The following is a 9097-nucleotide window of genomic DNA, read 5'->3' as shown; positions in this document are numbered from 1 at the left end:
GGAGTTCCGAATTTCGTACCCTGTCGGGCCATCGGGAGCCTCTGATTTTTCGGAGGTGTTTCGTATGGATGGCATCTACCTTTAGCGTCTGTGTCTGAGTCAGCGACCAAGTCTCAGCAGAATAGAGCATAAAGCTGGCAACCGAAGCAGAATACATTCGAGCTTTGGTGAGACGGCTGATCTGGGGTTTATGGAAGACCGTTTTTAGAAGGCGACCGAAGACAGAGTTTGCTTTTGCCGCTCTTGCTGATATTTCGGCATCTAGGCTTCCGTTTGAGCAGACAATTGAACCAAGGTAGGTAAACTGCTTGACTACCTCTACAGTCTGGCCACAAATTTCCACAGATGACAGGGGGTTGGACGGCTTTTTCTCAACGGGCATTATCTTGGTCTTCGACCAATTTATTTTCAGACCGAATTTCTCAGCGGCAGAGGCCTGTGTTTCCTGTGTTGTTTTGAGGTCAATAATGTTTTCGAATTTTAGCGCCACGTCGTCGGCAAAGTCAACGTCTTAAATAACTCTGCCAGAAAACTATTGGCCACACGACTGCACCTGCTGTGTTTTATTCAGGATGTGGTCTATTACACAGTTAAAGAGCTCAGGTGCAGCGGCACATCCTTGCCAGACACCATTTTTAATTTTGAAATATCCAGAAGGCCGTCCATTTACGATCACCGCACTTTCAGTGTTATTATACAGCTCTTTGAGGAGACGGACGATTTTCGTGGGTACGCCAGCAGAATGGAGGAATATCCATAGTGACTGCCTATCGACAGTGTCGAAGGCAGATCGAAAATTTACAAAGGCAATGTACGCCTTCCTCTTATATTCAAGAGTTTTCTCTACAAACTGTCTAATAGTATGGATTTGCTCGGTGGTGGACCTGCCTGGCATGAAGCCAGCTTGCTGGGGGCGACGCAGGGCATGGAGGTATCTTGTTGCCCGTTTGAGAAGCAGCATAGCGAAGAGCTTTCCAGGAACTGAGAGTAAAGTTATGCCACGATAATTGATACATTCCGCTTTGCTCCCCTTCCTCTTGTAGGTTGGTACAAGTAGGCCCTTCTTCCAGTCTGAGGGGATTTTTTTAGAGTGCCACACAAGGTTAAACAGCATTTGTAGCCAGAGGATCAGCTGGACCCCCATTTTTAAGGAATTCCGATGTTAGGCCACATATTCCTGGCGCGTTGTTATTCTTTAGCTTGCGGGTGGCAGCTTTTATCTCCTCCGCTGTAAATTCAGAACCATCAGGAGCAGGTAGGGTCGTAGCCGCAGCAGCTGCTAGCTCATGGTCCGTCTGGTCTGGTGGATCTGAGTTGAGCAGTTTCTCAAAGTGGTCCTCCCACTAGCGGAGGCATTGTGATTGGTCGTAGATATTCTCACCGCTAGCGCTTCGATGGTATGGCGTAGTTTGAGTGTGCTGACCCGACAGCTCACGAAGAATCTTGTAGGTGGCTCCACTGTCCTTTTTCTTGGCGGCCTCTTGCAGTTCGGATGCCTTGCTGTCAATAAAAGCCTTGCGGTCTTTATGCAACATGGAATTACGCTCTTTGTTTAGCAGTCTGTATGTAGCCAAGACGTGCTTCTCGACTGAGCTCTATGATGGCAAGGGAGTGATTACTGATCCAGTCCTTTTTCTTCCGTTGCCTCATTCCAACAACGTCAGTTGCTGCGGCAAGAGTGTTCTCTTTGAAGGACTTCCATGCAACTTCACTATCATCGCATTGGCCAAGGACCTCAAATCTGTTGGATATCACCACATGGTACCGCTCAGCCAGAGCGGGGTCCTGTTGGATGCGACCGGCATCAATTTTCCGAGAAGACTGGCTGTTCTTCATAGCTTTGAGGCGGAGCTTAATTTTGGCTGCAACCAGCCGGTGGTCGGTGTTCCCGAGCTCGGCGCCACGGTAGGTGCGGCAATTCTGGACAGACGACAGCCATCGTCGACGTAAGATGATGTAGTCGAGCATCTTCTTTGTTGATCCATCATTGCTATACCAGGTGTACTTGGCTATATTTGGTCTCTGGAACCATGTGTTTGCAATCGTTAGATTGTGGGCCAGACAACAATTCAGCAGCCTCTCTCCATTATCGTTTAGGCTATCCACTGTAACAGGTCCAACAGCGAGATCCCACAGGCCTGATTCGTTTGAAACACTTGCATTCATGTCTCCTAGGAGGAGGAGGTAGTCATGGGGAGGTACAGACGATAGTTCAGAACTAAGCAGGTTATAGAAATCGTCTTTGTCTTCTTCATCAGTGTCGTTTGTGGGGGAATAGCACGTAATGACAGTTATTTTGCCGTGCTTCCCATCCAGTCTTGCGGTCAGGAGTCTAGGCGATACTGGTTTGAATGACAGGAGGGCCCTACGTGCAGCAGTGTTCAGTACTAGGCCAACGCCTCCTCTTTTTTGGCTACCGCCCGACCACATCAATGTGTGTCCTTCACCTATGTCCTCTTCGCCATGTCCTGGGAGGTGCGTTTCGGTGACTCCAGCTCTTGTGACTTTATATTTTTTTATAAAATTTAAAATAGCAATCCACCCATCCCAAATCATAGGTTTCAGACAACACACACCAAAGAAAGACTAAGAAATCTAGCTCAGAAAAGCCCGAAATAGTAATTTACATATCCCAAATCATAAGTTTCAGACACCATTCGCCTACGAAATACTAGGAAACCTAGCTCATACAAGCCTGAAGTAGCAAACTATTCATCCCAAACTATAGGTTTCAGACAGCAAACACCTATGAGAGACTAAGAATCCTAGCTCTGAAAAGTCCAACTTGCAAACTACACATCCCAAATCATAATTTTCTGACAACACACACCTATGAAAGGGTAAGAAATCCAGCTCAGAAAAGTAAAAAATAGCAAACCACTAATTCCACATCATAGGTTTCATACACTTCATACATATTAGGGACTAATAAATTAAACTTAGAAAGGTAAAAAAATAGCACTCCATACACCCTAAATCCTAGTTTTCAGACACCATGCACCAACGGAAGACTAAGAAATATAGCTCAGACAAGACTAAAATAGTAATTTACATATACCAAATCATAAGTTTCAGACAACACACACCTACGAAAGGCTAAGAAACCTAACTCAGAAAAGTCTGAAATAGCAAACTACTCATCCCAAACTATAGGTTTCAGACAACAAAAACCTATAAGGGACTAAGAATCCTAGCTCTGAAAAGTCCAACAAGCAAACTACACATCTCAAATCATTACATTCAGACAACACACACCTATGTAAGTATATGAACTCTAGTTAATAAAAGCTTTAAATAGCAAATTAAACAGCCCAAATTGTAATTATCAGACAATACCCACCTAAGAACGCATATGAAATAAAGATCCGACAAGTCACAAAAAGCAAACCATAATTCTCGACCCATAGGTTTGAGAGAACACAAACAGTCGAAAGACTAAGAAATCTAGCCCAAAGAAGCTCGAAATAGTAATTTACATATCTCAAATCATAAATTTCAAACAACACCCACCCACGAAATGCTAAGAAACCTAGCTCATAAAAGCCTGAAAAAGAAAACTACTCATTCGAAACTATAAGTTTCAGACAGCAAACACCTATAAGAGACTAAGAATCCTAGCTCGAAAAAGTCCAACTAGAAAACTACACATCCCAAATCATAATTTTCTGAAAACATACAACTATGAAAGGGTAAGAAATCCAGCTCAGAAAAGTCAAAAATAGCAAACTACTCATCCCAACTATAGGTTTCAGACAACAAACACCATGATGGACTAATAATTCTAGCTCTGAAAAGTCCAACAAGTAAACTACACAGCCCAAATCATAATTTTCTGACAACACACACCTAGGAAATGCTAAGAAACCTAGCTAATAAAAGCTGGAAATAGCAAATTAACCATTCCAAATCATAAGTTTCAGACAACACACACCTATGAATGTCTACGAAATTCAGCTCAAAAAAGTCATAAATAGCAATCCACCCATCCCAAATCATAGGTTTCAGACAACACACACCAACGAAAGACTAAGAAATCTAGCTCAGAAAAGCCCGAAATAGTAATTTACATATCCCAAATCATAAGTTTCAGACAACATTCACCTACGAAATACTAGGAAACCTAGCTCATAAAAGCCTGAAATAACAAACTATTCATCCTAAACTATAGGTTTCAGACAACAAATGCCTATGAGACACTAAGAATCCTAGCTCTGAAAAGTCCAACTAGCAAACTACACATCCCAAATCATAATTTTCTCACAACACACACCTATGAAAGGGTAAGAAATCCAGCTCAGAAAAGTCAAAAATAGCAAACTACTCATTCCAAACTATAGGTTTCAGACAACAAACACCATGAGGAAGTAAGAATTCTAACAGTGAATATTCCAGCGAGTATACGAAACCTCCCAAATCATAATATTCTGGCAACACAAACCTATGAAAGGCTAAAGACACTAGTTCATAAAATATGGAACTAGCGCTTTAACAGTTCAAAATCGTTATTTTCAGACAACACACACCTATGAAGGACTAAGAAATCCAACTCAGAAAAGTCAAAAATAGCAACCCATACACCCCAAGTCATAGGTTTCAGACAACGCACATCAACGAAAGCCGGGGCCCGGGGTGGGCCTTTGAGGGTCTGGGGGGGCCTTGAGGGCCGGGTGGTCCTTTGGGAGCTTGGGGGACCTATGAGGACTGGGGGCTTCCTTCAGGGTTGGGGGGGGGGAACGAAGCTCTTTGGGGTTGGGGTAGGGGACCTCACGACACTGTTCAAATACAACTTGTGTATTATAACGACCACAGAGTTTCGCCTTCAAATCCTCTTCTAAAATCATCTTTTAAAATCATCTTTTAAAATGTCTCTAACTGTTTCGCCGAAATAATTCCATAAGATGTCTAAAAACGGTTTCGCCCAAATAACCCCTAAACGTAATTTCAGCGTGTTCCTTTTGTTTTTTGGCATCTCTGTACTGTCACATTTCAAATTACTAAGAAACCTGATTCCCGCGCTAAATCTATTCATCGCTAAGATGTTTCTTGGAGAATTGTTTCCATGGCGTTTGGTTATGAATATCTTTTGGAGTTCGACCAGTAGAATTGTTTCCGAGGCAAAGACATTAATGACTTGGATCTATTCCTGGAGCAGTACCTTTCAGACATTATTAAACTTTGCCCGGAAACAATTTGATTAATGACTGACAGCAAAGTGAGAAAAATACTGTTTTTCCATTCTCACTGACAAAAACCATAAAACATACATAAATTGTTGTTGACATCCATGAAAGTGAGAAAGTTCCTGTTTTTTCGTTCTCACTGACAAAAACCATAAAACAGACATAAATTGATGTTGACATCCATTAAAGTGAGAAAAATACTGTTTTTTCATTCTCACTGACAAAAACCATAAAACAGACATAAATTACTGTTGACATCCATGAAAAACATCAAATAAATTGACCAACACACATAACCGACCATGAAACAACCATAAAAGTGAGAAAATTCCTGTTTTTTCAAGTGATAAAAATACTATTTTTCAATTCTCACTGACAAAAACCATAAAACAGACATAAATTACTGTTGACATCCATGAAAAACATCAAATAAATTGACCAACACACATAACCATCCAAGAAAACATCCATCAAAGTGAGAAAATTCCTGTTTTTTTATTCTCAGTGAAAAAACCATAAACCACGTGGTTCTGTCACGAGCTCATGAGGCATCTCTACTAAGGGTTATAAGTTATGCCCTGGGGACATATATGGTTCTTATGGAAGGAATGCTTGTATAAACTTCAGAGAGGACTCATTTGATTGGAAATTGAAGTTCTTGTTCACTTTTTAAGCGTCAAAAAATATTGAAGGGTAACCAGCCCCCCGCCTCCGCGCTCTTTTTTCCCAAATGCATTTCGATAATTTTTTTAGATAGCTATTAAATTAAAAGTAGTTCAAAGATCATACAACAAAAACACCGGTGCCGACACAACCCCCCCCCCAGGGCCAGGGGGCAGGCGTATTTAGTTGTGCCTTGGGGCATAAAAGGTTTTGATGGAAGGGAAGCTCGTATAAGCTTCAGATAGGGGTCATTTGATTGGAAATTGAAAGTTCTAGTTCACTTTTTTAAAGTCAAAAGAGTTTGGAGGGCACCTACCCCCCCCCCCCCCTCCACGCCCTTTTTTCTCAAACCCATTTGATAAGAACTATAGCCATTAAAAAAAAATAGTTCAAATACCCTATAACGAAACCTCCGGGGTCGACAAAGCCCCCCAGGGCCCGACGGCAGGAGTTGTAAGTTATGCCCTAGGGGAATATAGGGTTTTTATGGAAGGGATGCTCGTAAAACTTCAGAGAGGGCTAATTTGATTGTAAATTGAAAGTTCTAGTTCAGTTTTCGAGAGTCAAAAAAGATTGGAGGGCAACTCACCCCCCTCCCTTCCACGCCCCTTTTTCCCGAATTCATCCGGTAAAAATTTTTAGATAGCCATTAAGTTAAAAATTGTTGAAAAGTCAGATAACAAAAACTCAGGTGTCGACAAAAGCCCCCAGGGCCCGGGGGCAGGCGTTGTAAGTTATGCACTGGGGCATATATGGTTTTTACGAAAGAGATACTCGTATAAACTTCAGAGATGGCTTATTTGATTGGAAACTGAAAGTTCGAGTTCACTTTTTAACAGTCAAAAGAGATCCGAGGGCAAGTGCCCCCCCCCGCCGTCTTTTTCCAAACCCCTCCGATGAAAATTTTGAGATAGACATTTTGTTATACAGCCCCCCAGGGCCCGGGAGGAGGCGTTCTAAGTCATGCCCTAAGGGCATGTATGGTTCTTATGAAAGGGACGCTCGTATAAACTTCATACTGGCTCATTTGATTGGAAACTGATAGTTCTATATCACTTTTTAAGAGTCAAGAGATTTAAGGGCAACTAGGCCCCCCAAACCCTTTTTCCCCAATCCCATCCGCTACAAATTTTGAGATTAAAATTTTTTTTTTTTTAAATTGTTCAAAAATTAGATATCAAAATCCCCAGTGTCAAAACAACCCCCCCAGGGTCCAGGGGGTAGGCGTTGTAAGTGTTGTTCTGGGGGTGTATATGGTTCTTATGAAAGAGATGCTCAAATAAGGTTGAGAGAGGGTTCAATTGACTGGAAGTTGAAAGTTCTACTTCAATTTTTAAAAGTCAAAATATATCCGAGGGCAACTAGCCCCGCCCCCCCCCCCCCCCACACACACACAACCCTTTTTCCCCAGGCCTATCCGATCAAATTTTTAAAGTAGCCATTTCATTAATAATAATTCAAAGATCAGATAAAGAAAAAACTCGAGAGGGTTCATTTGATTGGAAATTGAAATTTCTCGTTAATTTTTTAAGAGTCAAAAGAAATTGGAGGGCAACTAGCCCCCCCCCCCTTCACGCCCCTTTTTCCCGAATGCATCCGGTAAAAATTTTTAGATAGCCATTAAGTCAAAAATTGTTCAAAAGTCAGATAACAAAAACTAAGGTGTCGACAAAACTCCCAAGGGCCCAGGGGCAGGCCTTGTAAGTTATGCCCTGGGGCATGTATGGTTTTTATGAAAGAGATACTCGCATAAATTTCAGAGAGGGCTTATTTGATTGGAAACTTAAAGTTCGAGTTCACTTTGTACCAGTTAAAAGAGATCCGAAGGCAACTGCCCCCCCCCCCCCACCCGGGGTAGGCGTTGTAGGTGATGTCCTGTGGGCGTGTATGGTTCTTATGAAAGGGATGCTCGTATAAACTTCAGAGAGGGCAAATTTGATTGGAAATTGATAGTTCTAGTTCACTTTTTAAGAGTCAAAAGATATCCTAGGGCAACTAGCCCCCCCCCCACACACACAAACCTTTTTCCCCAAGCCTATCCGATCAAATTTTTTCTATTGAAGTATAAATGAAACTTTAAATGAACAGAAATTAAATAAACAACCAATGCAAACAAACATGCAATAGATATTATTGTAAATGAATAAATAAAGACGAGTGAAACTTAAATTGAATATCAAATCAAGCTTGAAACAAACAAAAATCACTACGAAAAAGAGTTTGGGCATCGCCTCTTTCTTTCGTCGTTGGAGTTGGCGCCAACGACGAGTCGGTGGCACTTTACTGAAAACTATTTGCGTTTTGAGCAGTCCTGGAGAGCCTAAATACCCTCAAATTGAATATTTGATATATAATGATATTAGCTGTTAAAATATCGATCAGTTAAATAATTTATTTCACTCTAATTTTGTTTTTATTTTCAATGCTAAAAGTACTGGAAAAGAACATATTTGTAATATAATTCGTTTTCAGTGAAGCACCAATGACGCAGTAGGCTTTTTGGTTTTTATTTACAGTTAAAGAAGGGGGCAGTATCCAAATTCTTGTTTGTAGTGAAACTATATTCGTCTTGAACAACTTTAGAAATAACTAATAAATTAAACTGAATATTTGATCTATAATGATACTAATCGCTGAAAGCTCATCAATTTAAAACTTTATTATAATTGTAATGCTTATTTTCAATATTAAGTATAAAAGAAAGTATTTGTAATAAAACTGACTTTCAGTAAAGCGCCAATGACGCAGTAGGTTTTAGACTTTTACAGTGGGAGAAGGAGGCGATACCCAAACTCTTGTTTGTAGTGATTTTTGTTCGTTTCGAGCTTTTATTTATTCATTTACATTAATATATATTGTACTTTTGTTTGCATTGATTGTTTGTATAATTTCTGTTCGTTTTAAGTTTCATTTATACTTCAATAGTATTTTTTTCGTTTTAAGCTTGATTTTTATATTCAATCTAAGCATGACTCGCTTTAAGATCTATTTATTCATTTATATTATTACTTGTTGCATGTTTTTTCCTATGATTGTTTATTTAATTTCTGTTCGTGTTGGGTATCATTTATTCTTTAATCGTAATTTCTGTTCGTTTTGAGTTTGAATTTTAACAGCTATTTGTATCTGCTGAGCTTAAGTTTAAAATCGCCTTTCCTTTTCTTTGAAAAACTTGTTTTTCGGAAAGTTTTTTTTAATTAATTAAACAAAAAAAGCAATAATCGTAAAATGCTTTATTTTGATATTGTCAAAAA

The sequence above is a fragment of the Artemia sp. Qi Xiang Cuo genome, chromosome 16, assembly GCF_049724085.1.
Source record: "Artemia sp. Qi Xiang Cuo chromosome 16, ASM4972408v1, whole genome shotgun sequence".
Classification (NCBI taxonomy): Eukaryota; Metazoa; Arthropoda; class Branchiopoda; order Anostraca; family Artemiidae; genus Artemia; species Artemia sp. Qi Xiang Cuo.
This window is presented reverse-complemented; position numbering follows the sequence as displayed.